This window comes from Passer montanus, unplaced genomic scaffold (assembly GCF_014805655.1).
Source record: "Passer montanus isolate IOZ18808 unplaced genomic scaffold, ASM1480565v1 scaffold121, whole genome shotgun sequence".
Lineage (NCBI taxonomy): Eukaryota > Metazoa > Chordata > Aves > Passeriformes > Passeridae > Passer > Passer montanus.
This window is the reverse complement of record NW_024358834.1, coordinates 29,543-46,389: the sequence shown is the minus strand read 5'-3', so window position 1 is coordinate 46,389 and position 16,847 is coordinate 29,543. Positions and strand designations below refer to the sequence as shown.

The 16,847-nt window shown below is 44.3% G+C and overlaps 1 non-coding gene across 1 annotated transcript; it reads right to left on the bottom strand.

Annotated features, from left to right (window-relative positions):
* Positions 1-8,784: 8,784 nt before the first annotated feature.
* Positions 8,785-8,858, bottom strand: TRNAT-AGU. Its single transcript has one exon. It is a non-coding gene; the product is annotated as a tRNA-Thr (tRNA).
* Positions 8,859-16,847: the final 7,989 nt, after the last annotated feature.

The following is a 16,847-nucleotide window of genomic DNA, read 5'->3' as shown; positions in this document are numbered from 1 at the left end:
CAGGTGCTGTGAGGTGGTACCAAATAACCCCAGGGTCCTGGCCATGCCCCTCCTGGCTGTGCAAAAGCTAAGCCATCCTGGCTGGAACCAGGACATTTTCTAGAGCATCTACATCATGCCCAGATGCTGCACCTTCCAACTCTTTTGTGTGTGTGTGTGCAGTTAAACACTTACATGCATATGTATGTGGGGGGAAAGAGAGAGGGAGGGGGATACAGAGACATGTGCTGTCCAGTGGATGGAAGTTGCACCAGGAGCTCCCAACTGGTACCTGAGCAATCCACACTCACTGTCTGTGGTAGCAATGGCACACAGTGACAGTGTCATTCAGCAACCAAATTATACAATTCAACATTACAAACTGTTCTCACCCAAAAACCAAATCCCTCTTCATCACCCACCAAGTGCACCCAGGTCCTTGAGCAAAAGCAGTCCCACACGTGGGTTTGGCTTTGCCTGAGGCAGGACAAATCCACACTGCCTTCCCTGACACATTTCTCATTTGCATCACGGGGACTTCATCCCCTGCTAAGGTACATGGAGCTTCTGACTGAGCAGGGCCAGCTCCACTGGCAGAGCTCTAGTGAAATCTACCCAGGTGGCCTCTGCTAAATGTGGGTCCCAGTGTCCAAAGGTCCCACCACCCACTGCTCTCAGTGTGGCTTTGAACAGCCCACTGCAGCGTTGGACTTTCCCAGAGGCAGCTCTGTGACAGGGAACATGAAACACCCACCCAGCCCTGGGCTCTCTGGCCAAGTGTCCGTGAGTCCATTTCAGAAATGAGTCCTGCTGCCTGACTCAGCTCTTTCTGGGGTGCCATGTCACCACAGGACTTGTTTGTCAAGGACTGTGCCTCAGGCAGTGGTGTGAGGCAAAGGATCAATCTCCAGCATCCAGTGGCTGTTTCCACACTGTCAGCACGCAGGGCTTGCCTTGGTGGGTCTGCCAGGAGCATGATGCCATCAATTTGCCAGGCCTCCCCCTATTTGTATTTCCCCCATGGTCCCTCACACCACAGAGGCTTTACCCCTTTGGCCCTGCTTGCCTGCAGTGCACGTTTCAGTCATGGATAACCTGGAGATGGAGTCTGTGGTTAAAGCCACCCCTCGACCACAAACCCATCTGGATGTTGCCTCTTTTCCCTGACGACCTGAGGTGTCATGGGCCCACCAAGCCAGAAATAACTCAGCCTTGCCAGTCCAGATCCCCCTCAGACCCTTTAACCTGGCAGCCCAATGCCCCTGTCTGCTGCTGTGTCTCCTTTGGCAGCCCTGCAGGGAGGACTTGGACAGCCACGGTCTCTGCCCAGCACTGATGTTCTGCCACAGCTCAGCAGCCCTGATGGGTTCCCTCTGTGCTGCTCTTGTCCCACCAGTGCAGCCACCCCCACAGGGCATTTGCCACCACCCACGAGCCAGGGGAGAGGCAGTGTTGGCCATTTCTCTCTCTCAGTGATACCCAAGGCCATCTGGAGGCTTTCAGCTCTGCAACCTGACTTGATCCACCTCGTCCCTCAGGAGCTTTTGTGACTCACTGTGTAGGACTCCCTGCAGCAGCTTTCCATTTTCAGTGATCCCTGTGGTACAGCAGTGAAGGGAGCGTGTCGCTTTTCCTTTTCTGGTAGCTGATTACATGGTGGGGCCTCCTCAGCACTCACCTTCTCCTCCTCTTATGATGGTGACCTGAAATTTTCACCTTCAGGCCAGTTCCTGGGAACCTTCCAGATCCCTGGGCAATTGGGGTTTCCTGTTCAAGGCGTGACCAGAGCCATCCCCTTACTCCACACGGCATCAGGGCCAGGATTGTGGAAGGGACTTCTCTGAACATCCAGCCCAGCACGGGCACTCAGGGTGCCAGGAGGAGCTGTGCTGTAGCTTTAGGACGAGCCAGGGAACGGGGCTGGAGCCTGAAAAACCCGGACAGGCTCTTTGCAAACCTGCTCACTCTGGGTGCTCTGGCAGCACGGATTGGGACACTACATTGTTCCTTTTCTTTCTTTCCTTCTGTGCACGCCATCACTGCCAGTGAGTTGGCATAAGGCAATAGTGCACTCTACAGAAACTGATGCCACATGAGTTGTGTACAGTGAGCTTCATCTGCATCTACAGGGGTCTGCTTGTTATTTGAATCCCTACAGACTACTTCCCTGTTGGAACAAAAGTAGAACAATAAACTGAAAGTAAACTGAAGTTTAATGGCTTCTCCATTTAAAAAAATACTAACACAAATCACTAAGGCAAATAGACATTTAAAATCTAAGAAGTGAAAACACCTGCACAAAGACAAAATTCTGCACATGAGCCAAGCAAAGCTAATGAAAAAACATTTTTCAAAGAGGTCAAAGAGCACCTCCAAAACCACCTCACTTCTCCCATCAGTCCCACAGAACCTCATGTTTTGTTGCTATGAATTTCAGCCTTTTGGATGAAAAATTTTCTAATCTGTGGCAGGAAGGCACACAACTTCCAATTTATTAGCTAGCTATGCTCCCAGCTTGAACAAACTTGTGTTTCATTATGAACCAAAATACAGTCAAGCATTCAAAAATTCTTTATTTTAATCTGGTGCGCTTATGAGCTAGGCTGCCTGGAGAATGGAGCAGCACAGGTCCTAAAGAATCTAAATTGCTCAGTGTCCTCTTGCTCTCTCTCTCTCTCTCTCCTCCTGGCCTCTGTTGCATTTTTTGTCTTTTAAGTGACACTATGGGATATCTACCATATCTATCTCCAAGTTCACAGGCCAGTTTCATCTCTGTAAATGGCTAGGCTGTAAACATCAGTAGCAAAATGCATCAGGGGTTTTTCTGCTGGGTGATGGAGGCAAGTCACTTTTTTCCCAGTAAGACACTCTGATATCATTGTTTACTTTGTAAGAACAATGAAAACCATAAAACAAGGCTATAAGCAACAGGTGTAAGTTCTGCAAATTACTTACAAATTAAACCATCCATATCAGTATTTTTTACAGGCAGCAAAGGAATAACTGGGAAATGTCTTTGTTTTCCAATATGCAGACTGCAGTATCCCATACAGTTCTCCCCCTCCCTTTCCCCCAAAATCCAGAGCTGACACTGTGGCAAATCCTTCCACGATACAGACATCCCATTGTAGAGCCATGACACCATGGAGCTGAACATGCCTACTGAAGAATGACACATCACAGCACAGCACGTCAGGAAAGCCAAAAAGGCAATCCTACAAACAGGGGTTAACAGGCAGTGTGGCTTCACTTGATGTTTTTGTCAAATGTTTTCACCCAAGCCTTTGTGAATAACGTGCAGGCAGCAATGGCAGCTCCCAGGCAAAGTGGAAATATCTTCCCCCATGCCTATAGTCAGTGTTGCAATAAACAACCACTAAACATTTGGCAGCCTCTAACTTCCCTTCTTCAGGCAACTGCCACTTTGATAAAATATATCTCCAATAAGCAAATCTGCCTGCAGGAGTCACTTCGCTTTCCCTATTCACAGACACGGAGGAATGAAAAATTAAATTTGATCAGATCTGTATTTGAAAGTTCAAGACCCCAAGCTGGAAATCACCAGAGGCTGGCAGGGTATTCTGGCAGAATATTGCTGCCTGTTTGCCCTGTGCTCATGTTCTGCCCTAGACGTGTGCTGCTGGCCATGGTTATTAGAGAGGACACTGGGCCAGATACACTGTCAGCCTGGTTCAATTTGAGTCTAGACATTTTCTTATGTTAAGTAATACTTAACTACTACTGTGGTAAGTTCTGGATACAATTTCACAGAGCAAGCTATGAAATGCCTAAGAAAATTATTAATCACAACAGCACACGAGTTAAAGATTTTCTGCAGCAATTCTGACACTTTAAGAATTCTTTACATTTCCAGATACTGATTTTCTATTTCACCACTTCATATTTTTATACAATTACTAAGCTGCTAATACATTATTTCACATGCTATTCTTCCATAGCAGCTTGATAGAATCCCAAGAGCTGATTCTCAAAAACATTAGGGTCTTTTTTAATAAAATGGTTAGTTTTGTGTTCCTAATTCAGCTATTAATCAAAAACAGATACAGATCACATTCTAGTAACTGTCTAGGATAAAAGCTTATTAAAAATATACCTATCAGCATAACTTAAATTTATTCCCTACAGATCCCTAGAGATACTGCTATGATTAAGTCAAACAAAGTATGGCAAATATATCATCTTTTCCCACCACCTGTGTGCAACTTATTTATTAAGTGTTCAAACAGTGTGTCAGTTAGACGTCAGAAGAGAAAACCTGCATCAGCAGCAGCTGAAAACAAAGCTAGAATCTAAGTTGACACATTTCAAAATTTAATTTCTGGGCTTTAAAAGGCATTTGGCTCAATCCAGAACTCTATAAAGCAGTTTAGTCTCCAATTGAAAAAAATAAATATTCCCATTAGAACTCATTTTCCAGTGATGCAGCTGCTGTTAGACAACAAGAGGAAACACGCAGGCAGGCAGTTTCCTTGCTCCTCTCTTTCTCATCTCAATAAATTTGCCACCATTAGGATAAATCACGAGAAGCTGCTGGAACACAAAATTCTCTTCCAATTACATACATTAAAAGATCTTTTATTTATTGTTCTCAAGTTAATTTGTAAGGCTTTCATGAAAGATTGGAATTATGGTCTTTTCCATTACAGATGGCAAATGTTTTATTAGACTAATTCAAGACAAGAATTCACTTTCAACTCGTAACACATGGGGATGTCACATGAAAACCAGAAAGCAGATTCTGGCCAGAGCACTGGTTTGAACCTGCTTCAGGCTGGACTCACCTGAGCAGTTCTTTTGGCATATATTTTGAGTGTCTTGCATTCAAACCATGCAAGAGCAATTCAAAGGCAGGCATCACAGAAATAACTTCTAAATACATAAAAATAACATAGTTGACTGTAAAAACTGTGCTTTTCGAAGCTGAAAATCTTTTTGCTGAGTTGAGACTGCACTGTATGACTGACATGAGGCTCTGGTCCCAGATTATGCATGAACAATCCAGAACCTCCTGACTTCATGAATTTGTATCTTGTGTATTTTGTCCTTGCCCACACAAGCTAGAAAATTAAGGAAAATGTGCACAGTGATTAAGAAAACACACTGCAATTTAGGAACCATTCAAGACAATCATAGTTAAATTACCTGTGTTTTATATCCAGAGACGACCCAAACAATTGCTGCTGAAGAACTTATACCATTAACTTTATCACAAATTTTCAAAGGCAGGTAGATTTGCTCTTCTTACTCAAATAATTTAACCAGACTCCTGCTCTTGGCAATTAAATTGTTCTTTGGTTTCACCTTAATATGATTGCAAAGATTCATTATAGCTCTAAAACTGTAGAACACTGTGCTTTGTGGATAAAAAGACCAGAAAACAGTTAACAATTCTAGGGATTTGTGCCTATCATATAGATTGGTCAGGGTATTATGTGCGCTCCTGAAAAATCCTTTTACCAAACATTATAGTTTATCATACTTAACTTGATTCCCTCTCTTTACAAGGTGTTAATTTCAAAGAATCACACAAGCAATTAGGCTGTAAGAGATCTCTGGGATCTCTGCATCAAGCTTTGGCCCAAACACCACCTTGGCAACCAGACCAGAGCACTGAGTGCCACATCCAGCTGGTCCCTGAACACCATCCCAGATGGTGGCTCCACCACCTCCCTGGGCAGTGCCTTCCAATGTTTAAGAATCCTTTCTGTGAAGAAATTCCTTCTGATGTCCAACTTAACTTCCCAGGTGCCACTTAAGCCTGTGTCCCCTTGTCCTGTCACTGGTTGTCTGTGAGGAGAGCCCAATCCCCATCTCACTGCAGCCTCCTGTCAGGGTGGTGTAGAGAGTGACAGCGTTCCCCCCGGGCCTCCTTTGCTCAAGACTGAGTCCTCCCCAGCTCCCTTAGTTCTCTCAGCCATTTCTCATCAGACTTATTCTCTACACCCTCGATCAACTTCCTTTCTCTTCTCTGGACTTGCTCCAGCACCTCAATGTCCTGGACTGAGGGGCCCAGAGCTGGACACAGGCGTGGTCTCAGCAGTGCCCAGCACAGAAGGACAATCACTGCCCTGTCCTGTTGGCAACACTGCTGCTGATACAGGCCAGGTGCCCTTGGCCTTCTTGCCCACCTGGGCACACCTGGGCTCAGGATCAGGGCTCTCAATCAGCTTCCCAGCCACCCTCCACAGCTGGGAGCTGCAGGGGGTTAGTGAAGCCAAAGTGTTGCCAAAGCAACTCGCTGCTGCTGATACAGGCCAGGTGCTCTTGGCCTTCTTGCCCACCTGGGCACACCTGGGCTCAGGATCAGGGCTCTCAATCAGCTTCCCAGCCACTCTCCACAGCTGGGAGCTGCAGGGGGTTACTGCAGCCAAAGTGTGCAACTCAGCACTTGGTCCTGTTTAACCTCATGCCAGTGCTCTCAGCCCATGGATCCAGCCTGTTTAACCTCATGCCAGTGCTCTCAGCCCATGGATCCAGCCTGTCCAGGGCCCTCTTCAGCTTTCCTGCCCTCCAGCAGATCCGCCCTCTGACCCAGCTTGGCATCATCCATGGGTGCACTTGATTCCCTCACCCACATCGTCAATGAAGCCATTAAACAGCACTGCCCTGGTACTGAGCCCTGGAGGGCTCCAGTACTGACTGGCTGCCAACTGGATTTAACTCCATCCACCACCACTCCCTCAGCCAGGCCATCAGCCAGTGTAACCCAGTGAAGATGCTCCTGTCCAAGCTATGAACTGCCAGCTTCTCCGGGACAATGCAGTTAGACACTATCAAAGACATTGCTGAAGTCCACGCAAACACATGTACTGACTGGCTGCCAACTGGATTTAACTCCATCCACCACCACTCCATCAGCCAGGTGTAACCAAGTGAAGATGCTCCTGTCCAAGCCATGAGCTGCCAGCTTCTCCAAGAGAATGCAGCCAGACAGTATCAAAGGCTTTGCTGAAGTCCATGCAAACACATCCACAGCCTGAATAGTCCAGTTGCCCACTTTGGCAAGGAAAACAAGTGAGTGATGCAGTGCTCAGCCAAAATCAAGAGCATAGACAATAAGCAATCAATACGCATAGACACCCTTTTCATTTGCAAATTGAAATCTGCCCATATTCCCCATTTCAGGATACTCAAAAAAACAATCTTTTTGGAGAAAATGGAATTTTGCCATTCGTTAGACAGCACTTACCCTTCCTCCTCGCAATATGCACAAAGGTAGTGTAAAATACTGGAAAAAATGAAGAAAGCAGATGGACTTGCACCTTTATAGGCTGACATATTGCAGTTTGAAAGGCTCCTTTTTCCCTCCAAGGAAAAGACTTGTAACAAATCTTGGAAATAACTGCACACTGGGATGTTGTTACAGCAGAACAGGCACAGTGAAGTGAGTGTCACATTTCTTATTAGCGTTGATTGCTAAATAGGAAATACAGCAAATTGCTTAACTCAGCATGCCCTTCAACCACACACTCTGGGCAGTCAGAAAAAGCATTATAACCAAAATGTTCATCCTAGACATTAAGCCTTACACATTACATTTGAGGCTACCGACCACTGTGATTGGGTGCTGATCTGAGTCCTAAAACCTCTGATTCCCAAATGTGGCTGTAAATCCATTTACTCCCATCACTGCTGTGTGAGTGCAAAAAAACCACCTGAAGGATATGGTTGCTAGGCTGGAACTTGTACTAATGTATTTTTAAGCCTTTTATCTTTAGGTTTAGGGATGGATTCTGCCTTTCTTTAGAGTAACACAAATTTGGCATATTTTTGCTGAACCTAATTCCCATGTCCAACACAGCAAGGTTTGGCTTTTGATTTTTCAGGATTTCTAGGAAAACCCCTTTGTCCCTCTGCTGTGTCACTAATGACGTGGTAGCACAGAGTGCTTATTGCAACCCTCACTTGCAAAGCCAGACTTGCTGTGACAGTAGCGGGTAAGAAAGGCAGGTCTCAGTGCTGATGGGCAGCAAAAAGCCTCAGCAGCAACCACTGAGTCAGCAGGCACTCCGGCCATAAGGGCAAGAGAACCAGCAATAACAGCTTTGTTAGCCCTAGGGGCAATTAGAGGAAAAAATGGTGAGAGGCATTTTCCTGACTCCATGTGAATAAACCCTCCTGGAGAACAGCTTCCCCATAAAGCAAACAGGAGACAGCCTGCATGTCCAGCTGCCGGCTGCTCCTGTGTGTCCGTATTTACACACACACCCACACAGGCTATTGCATTTACACACACAGCCATGGGCTGTTGTATTTACACACACGCCCACCGTGCTGTTTGTTGTAGTTACACACATCCACTGCACACCCACCAGGCTGTTTGTTGCAACCACACGGTGTTGGTTGCAGTTACTCACACCCAGCACTTCCTCACACCCACCGCACTGTTTGTTGCAGTCACTCACACCCACGGGCTGTGTGTTGCATTTCCTCACTCCCATGGGTTGTTTGTTGCAGTTCCTCACTCCCTCCGCGCTGTTTGCTGTATTTACTCACAGCCACCGCACTGTTTGTTGCAGTTCCTCACACGCACAGCACTGTGTGTTGCAGTTCCTCCCTCCCAGCGCGCTTTGTTGCAGTCACTCACTGCCACACGGTGTTGGTTGCAGTTCCTCACAGCCCCCGCGCTGTTTGTTGTAGTTACTCACTCCCACGTTGCATTTCCTTAGTCCCACCGCGCTCCTTTCCCCTCTCGCTCCTTTCCCCTCTCCACGCCCGCCCTCCCGCCCCATCCCGGCCGGTAAAACAGCGCGGGTCCGGGACAAAAAGCCGACCCACGGGCTCAGGCACCGCTGGGATTCGAACCCAGGATCTCCTGTTTACTAGACAGGCGCTTTAACCAACTAAGCCACGGCGCCGCGCGTTGAGCGCCGCCTCAGTGCGGCATTAATAGCGCTGGCAGCGGCCGGGCCTGCAGCCGGGCCTGCCCGTGAGGGGCCCGGAACCGCTCTCGGGCCCGCCCGGGCCTTGGCACAGCACGCGTAGGGAGCGGAGCAAAAGGAATAAATGTCGGCTTTGCAGACATTTACAGGCGAGACTGCCTCCAGAGCTCCTCATCCTGCAGCGCCTCGGCTGGCCACAGTTCATGATGTTATGGATACATATTATAATACTGGCTTTTCACAAATATTATAGCGGAGCAAAATGAATAAATGTCGGCTTTGCAGACATTTACAGGCGAGAGTGCCTCCAGAGCTCCTCATCGTGCAGCACCTCGGTTGGCCACAGTTCATGATGTTATAGATACATATTATAATACTGGCTTTTCACAAAAGCATTTGTATATCCCCAACCACAGGTACATCTTTCCCCACAGAACTGCTGTTTAATTACTTGAGTTGCCTAATTCAACTGGCACCATTAGGGTGTGAGCCCGGATTAATCTGGTGGCAGCAGTACAGCACTCATCTTCACTACAGCACTGAGGTCTGAAGGTGCAAAAGAAAACAGCCAACTACATCACAGTGTAAAATTCACATGAGCCCCTGGCAGTGAAGAGGAGCTGTCCAGAACAGCAGTGGATTGCAGTAACACTTATTTCATGTTGTGGAGGCTCCAAGAGTTGTCCCTGATCCACTAATTAAACTTGGGCAGTAAGAAACAGCTCCCACTACTTGCACTCACACAGGCAAACTGGGCAATCTGATTATTTCTCTTTATTCATCCAAGTTACAGATGCTGCCTTGTCTTGCTATAGAATCAGAAGGATCATCTGCTTCACATATGGTAGTTCCTGTGCTCCTTCAAAGCAGCTGAGAGTATCCATGAAATTTTTCAGGTGTGCATTACTGCCATGTGTGGTCAGGGCTGTGGGTACTAACAAATACATACACATTTTCCTAATTATTGCAGATCAGTACAGTATTTACTGAAGGAGGGTTTTTAAACCAATTAATATTAGAATGTCTGTGAGTGCTAAGTTAATCTTTTAACATACTGCTGTGCTTCTACTCCATTATGTTCTTTTTTTATACTTCTTGATGGATATATCGATTGTTCAAGTTGCCTCATTAAGACAGAACCCAAATCATCAACTTCAATTTACTTATTTAGAGGGACATAAATGTCTAATAATTAAACACGTTTTCCTGCAAATGATGAATTAATTACCTGTATGATACCTGTAGAGTGGTCACTCGTGGTGTATCTGAGCTGTCCTACAGAAAGGTGTTGAGGTACATCACCCACTAGTATTGACATGCCTCTCCTTCTTGGCTAAAAAGAGAGGGACTAACACAAGCCTCACGTGCTTGGCTCAAGGAAACAGGTTCATGCCATTAAAATGCTCCTGTCTTTATGGCCCATATTTGTAAGTTTTGTTGCAAGTTGCTGTGCACAGGTAATGACTGCCAGCAGCAAAGCAGCAGTCTGATATTGCACTGCTGCCCCCTGACCCATGAGGAACACAGGAAGAGTGAACTTTTATAACCATTACAAATCTCTCAAAGAGCACCCTGCAACTCTGAGATCCCTGTCTGCACCCAGCAAAGCATCAGAAGCCTGTTCTGAACTTTAATCACGCAAACATTCTGTGAACTCTCTGGAGCTGCTCACAGTCTCACAGCCAGCACAGGCTTAAAGCCTTATGGAAAGGTCATTTTGCAGGACTGAGCCCAAATTATTAATGAACAAATGACCAGGTGGTTTCTCTGTTCAAAGCAGTTTAACAAGAAATTGTTCAGCAGCTACAACCCACCTGCATTTCAATACATTACAAAAAACCAAACCCCCCTGCCCACATTTTTCATTTTAAAAAAAGCATCCACCTATCTCTATGCATAAATTTCAACTCACATATTGGGAGGGAAAAAGATTTTAAAAAATCTAGAATGAAGTCCAATTCTCAAAGCAGTCAGAAAAGAAATCTGGATGTTCCAGAACTCTAGTGCTTCCTGAAATCTACAGAGGGGGAAAAGCTTATGAGCATCTCTTACAGGAAACAGTGCTGTAATCACTGCAATTTAAAAGAAACCTTGTGGTGTTTCAGATTGAATTTCCCATCCAAAGTAATTCCTAATTCCTCAAAGGCAATTTTATTACAGTGGCTGGTGGCAGACTCTCTGTGATTATTGCTTTAAGAATGCAAAGCTAAATTGGTGGAGTTTATTTAATGCCATCAATATTTTTAACAGTTGATTTGACATCTCTGTTGTTGCATCCTTCCTTCCTAAAATGGTAACAATGCCCTAATTGACATAATGGTTTTCCTGTTGCTGACTTCAAAGTGAGCATATTGGATGAAGGCTCAGGAGATTATTCTGAGCAAGGCTTCTGGCACTGGGAATGGCTTTCTTCAAAAGCACATGAGGAAAAAGGATACGGAAAAAAGATCTCCTGATAGTGTCACCTAACAGAATTCTAATTGTTACAATCCATTTGTTGCACGTTTTATTTTTAAATCTAAATGAATTATCATCAGGCTCTGATTCACTGGAGCTAACTTCACATTTGTGTGGCTGCTTATATATTCTGAAGCCAATTCTTAAGGAATGTCAAACTCACTGACCTGAGTGGGAGCCTCACAGAAAGGAGGTCTCAATAAGAAAATTACCTCCAAAGGAAAATTATTGTTCAAAAAACAATCACTGTTGATATAACTTTGGCCCATTATCTCCTTTTTGTAAGCGTATGCTGAAGAATGCTAGGTTTAATGTCTTACAGATGACTCTGCCTTTCTTAAGTAAGGATCTTCAAACTGAATGGAATTAATTAATCTTTTTTTTTAATAAGACATTTTTTAAAATATCCAGAGCTGCATTAACAAGATGCAAAGGTCATAAGTCTTGTTTTACCTTGGATGTGTGCTATTACTGTTGGATGTATTGCACCAGAAACATCCTTTGTATTTTCTTTGTCTGAACCTGATAGGCAGCCTTTGTCACTGTTACATTTTCAAAATTTATGGGGTTCCCTTTGCTGTCCTTCATGTTCTGAAGGATTTATCTATTAATAACTGGAAATTTCTCTCATAATAGAAAATCCCAATGATGCCTTGGAGTGGCTACCTAGAACAGAGGCTAGACAGAGTTAAAAGAAAAAGCAGGTATTTATTAAAGGCCTTTGACAGGAAAATTAATCCACAAATACCAGAGGTTTATGTCCAAAAAGGAGACAGAGGAGTCCTGTGACTTTGTTCAAATAAAGGGAGAGGCTATGGGGCATTTCCCCTGGGATCTCTCAGATCTTAGGACGCAGCCTCCTTCTTATCCTAATTTTCCGGCCACATTTTCCTCTTTCCCCATTGGCTGAGGTACTTCACAAAGGTACATATTTGTCTTTTCCTTGTGTCAATTAGTGGAATTCCTTATGGAATTGATGGTTCTTCCCATTGTTTGTAAAGACAAATCTCTCATTCCATCTCTCATTCTTAATTTTCAATCAGTGGAATCCTTCCCATTGTTTATCTGTCAGTATCTCGCTCTGTTTACCAGCAGACCCACGGTTGGTTTGTAAAGACAAGTCCCTCATTCCTTCCACCTTCAATGGATACACCTTGGGCACTGCAAAAGCCTTGCAGACTGCACCCAACATGGACCATGGTCATGAGTTTCTCAGACAGGTTTAAGTTTGGTCTATTTACATATCAGAGGTTAATTGTCCAATTATAGCTTCAGGTAATGAAGTAATGAAGTCACATTCCCCCAGTTTGCTTTCCCCCCACTTCACTTACATTTATACTTTTCATGCCTGAGGCTTTGTTGACCTTGGTTCTCAGGCTTGGAAGGATTGTTTAGTCTGACCAAAATGTGAAATGAGAGCTTACTAACACTTTATATGCAGAGTTATACTCTAATGCAGTGCAGGATCTGAGAAAACACAAAAGCTAAAACTTAAGGCGTCACCACTTAAATGTCATTTTGTTTTGATTCAGCAGCAATGCACAGACTGCTGAAGTGCTGAGATGATGACCCACACTGAATTACTGGCTCATTTATCACAGAATCATTTTGGTTGGAAAAGACCTCTAAGGTGATGAAGTTCAACCAATAACCCACTGCTGCCAGGTCCCCCACTAAAGCTCATCTCAGTGCCACATTTACAGTCCCTCCCTTTAGAGCCCTCTGGGGATGATGACACCACCACTGCCCTGGGCAGCCCATTGCAAACAAGTCTGTATGAAGAATTTTTTTCAAATATCCAAATTAAGCCTCCCACGGGGAAACCTGAGGCCGTGGTACTTCTCCATCACCTGCTATCTACTTACCCTGATACACACAAATGATCAATCTAAGTGATTTCAGGAAAAGGGCTGTCTTCCTGTTGTACCTGTGGGACTCTCCAAACATAATCAGCCCTAACCATAAATAAAGCTTTGAAGTAAAGCATCAAAAGAAGCGTGGCCAGCAGGTCAAGGAAGGTGATCCTGCCCCTCTACTCAGCTCTGGTGAGATCCCAGCTGGAGCACTCCTCCAGCTCTGGGCTCCTCAGCACAGGAAAGGCAGGAAGGTGGTGGATGGGGTCCAGAGGAGGCCACCAAGATGATGAGAGGGCTGGGGCAGCTCTGTTTTGTGGAAGGACTGAGATAATTGAGATTGTTCAGCCCAGAGAAGCTTTGGGGTGACCTCGTTGGGCCTTTCCAGTTCCTGGAGGGAGCTTGCAAGAAAGATGGAGAGAGACTATTGACAAGGGCCTGACGTGACAGGAAAAGGGGAAATGGCTTCAAACTACAAGAAGGTAGGTTTAGATTGGTATTAGGAGGAGGTTCTCTGCTGTGAGGCTGGTGAGGTGGCCCAGAGAAGCTGTGGCTGCTCCATCCCTGGAAGTGTCCAGGGTCAGGCTGGACTGGGCTTGGAGCAGCCTGGGACAGTGGAAGGTGTCCCTGCCCATGGCAGGGGTTGGAACTGGATGATCTTTAAGGCTCCTTCCAACCCAAACAATTCTGTTTCTATGAAGTTTTTTAGTAAAACAAATAAAAATACAGATCAAAATTTACAGATGGATTATGGTGCCCACCTGACTGCAAGCATTCACCACAAAAACCCATGAGGACTGCTGACATGCAGTGTAATTCACATTTCCAGATACCCAGAGTATGTATGTATCAGGAAATATACTCTGTGATACATACCAGAGTATCATAATACCTTCACCTAGATAAACAAACCATCTTCTGTTTCCATGATTAACCTAATTTCTACAATCACATTTTTGTTTGTGTACGTACAAAGAAATTTCAGAATCAGTCAGAAAGTAGGCAACATAAACTCCCTTCATGATGTGCTCTTTTATTTGTCTTCAATATGGGAATAAAATCTTGTATGTCTGACTGTAACTGCCCTTTGTGACACCAAGTGTCAGATCTAGAGCTGCTCCCTCACAAGGGCTTTCACTGGAAGGAGCTATCCTGCTAACTTGGCAGCCCTTGATAACAGGCAAAACTTGAAAGTAAATTAATTTTTCATTTTTTCACTTATTTTCTCAGTGTGTGTCAATGTACTGACACAGAATGATTAGGAATGTCTCTAAGATCAAAGAAAAAAAAAAGATCAAAGCTACTGTGTGTTCTTATTCTATCGAGGCAAAAAAGTCTTGCAGTCAGAACTGCCCTTCCAGACTTACCCAGTCTTTGTCTGCTGCATGCACAATTAATCTTTGTTTTCCAAAAGATGTGTGCACTGCCACTTCACAGAGATACTGTTTGTTGTCAAGAAGAACTTCAAATGCTTTCTCAGTACAGCCAGTCATTTGGTATCTACTCTTTCAAAGGGGAAAAAAGAGAATGCCAGAGTGAAAATTGTCTGGGCTGACCTAGTCCCCCACGAACCAAATCCACCATACTCTCCTGAATTCTAATTGCTTCAGCTCTTCCTGCAGGGGAAGAAATTAGGCTTGTCTTAGTATCACATAATCTTGCCTATACATTGCTGTCAGAAAGTTCCCAATACTCAGGGAAATATTTTTAGATAGATTCTGAAAAATAAGTATTGCTCAACAAGTGTTAAAGAAAACTTCCTTAACTAAAAATTAGGTAAAATTTCTTAAACAGAAGTTAGACACTTCAGACAAGTGGCACATTATAGCCTTTTCAGCAAAAAGAACATTCAAGGATCTATTATACTTTTTAAAAATTGATGGATTATCTTCTTGTTTTCTGGGTTAGAGTTCTGGGTTGATTTCAGTTTTCTTACACTTAAGAGAGCTGAATAGCATTTTGCTGAAGATAGAAAAATAAAAGTTCCAGTTCTGAGTTCAGACAAAGCAGGAAAGTTATTAAACTGTACATGTGTGTACACTAACACACTGAGACACTTATTTTTAAATCTCCAATCTACAGTATCTGCTTACAGTTGCCATGTATTTATTTACTCATCATTAAAAGATGTGACTTTGCCTTCTACATTTCCTGGTTTCTCTGAGCTAGCCATCCACACAGCTCTTGGCTAACATAATGCACTTTTTTTGTGCTTTTGGGCTTCTTGGGCCTTTTCAGTATGCCTGAAAAACCTTCTGGTTATGGTAGCAACCTAGCACTGCACAGCAGGAAATCAACATTTCAGATACTTCATTGAATTATTTCATCTCAATTAAGATGACATTAATGCACTACTACTCATTGCCCATTCTTAGATTAAGTTCTGGCTGTTTAATGCATGCAGATGTCAATGCCTGCAATCTGCTTAGCACAGAGTTGCTTGCACAGCACTCAGGGGTTCACACAACCCGAGTTTAGCCCACGAGGGGGAGCATGAAAGCAGCAACCACAGGAGAATGGATCCCGAGTTCCACCTGACACCAAAGCTCACATCCTTGATACTGCCTTGGAGCACATTTACTCAATCTGAGTAAAGAAGAAAAAGGTTGAGAAGAAAAAATGCTGATGGATGGGGACTGTGCTTTTATTTTTCTGGATATTTGTTTTCAAATTCTTGTCTCAAAAAAAAAAAAAAAAAAAAAACAAAAAAAAAAAAAAACCAACATCAAAAAACCCCCAACTTTAAATCTCATGAAGTCTCTCAAGTGCCAGCAGTTCCCTGCCTCCTCATGGGCAGGGGCCCAGCCCCCAGGCTGCTGCCCTTCCCCAGCTCCTGCCAGGGCTCCGAGCTGCCCCAGAGCTGCTCCCCACCACCTCACTATTATTTCATGGCTCATATTTCATTTATTCCACAACATGACAACTGCAGACAAGGAGTAGCATGAACAGTTTTCTTTGTAACTACGTAAAAGGAGGCAGTTTATAGTCATACATCATCTTTTAGCTCATTAGCAAAAAAAAAAAAAAAAAAAAAACCAACATCAAAAAACCCAAAAAACCCCCAACTTTAAAGTCTCTCAAGTGCCAGCAGTTCCCTGCCTCCTCATGGGCAGGGGCCCAGCCCCCAGGCTGCTGCCCTTCCCCAGCTCCTGCCAGGGCTCCGAGCTGCCCCAGAGCTGCTCCCCACCACCTCACTATTATTTCATGGCTCGTATTTCATTTATTCCACAACATGACAACTGCAGACAAGGAGTAGCATGAACAGTTTTCTTTGTAACTACGTAAAAGGAGGCAGTTTATAATCATACATCATCTTTTAGCTCATTAGCTGTGATAATTTATGTGAAATGAACTGTGCAGGGCCAGGACTTGGGCTTGATGACTCTGACAGGTCCCTTCCAACTCAGCATATTCTGTGATTCTGTCAAAGGTTATTGCTTTAGGGCTGCTGTAGTAAATGCTAGACAATTTGGAGAGGCAAAAATAACAGCTGGATACTCAAAAACTGTGATGTGAAATTCTACATTACATTCAATAAAAATAATTGCACCCAATAAAATTTTACATTGCTTTAGTTTTAACTTCCTAACTTAACTCAGACTGAAACTTACTCTCCAGCATTTTAGAGGCATAACAAATTATCACTATACAAAAC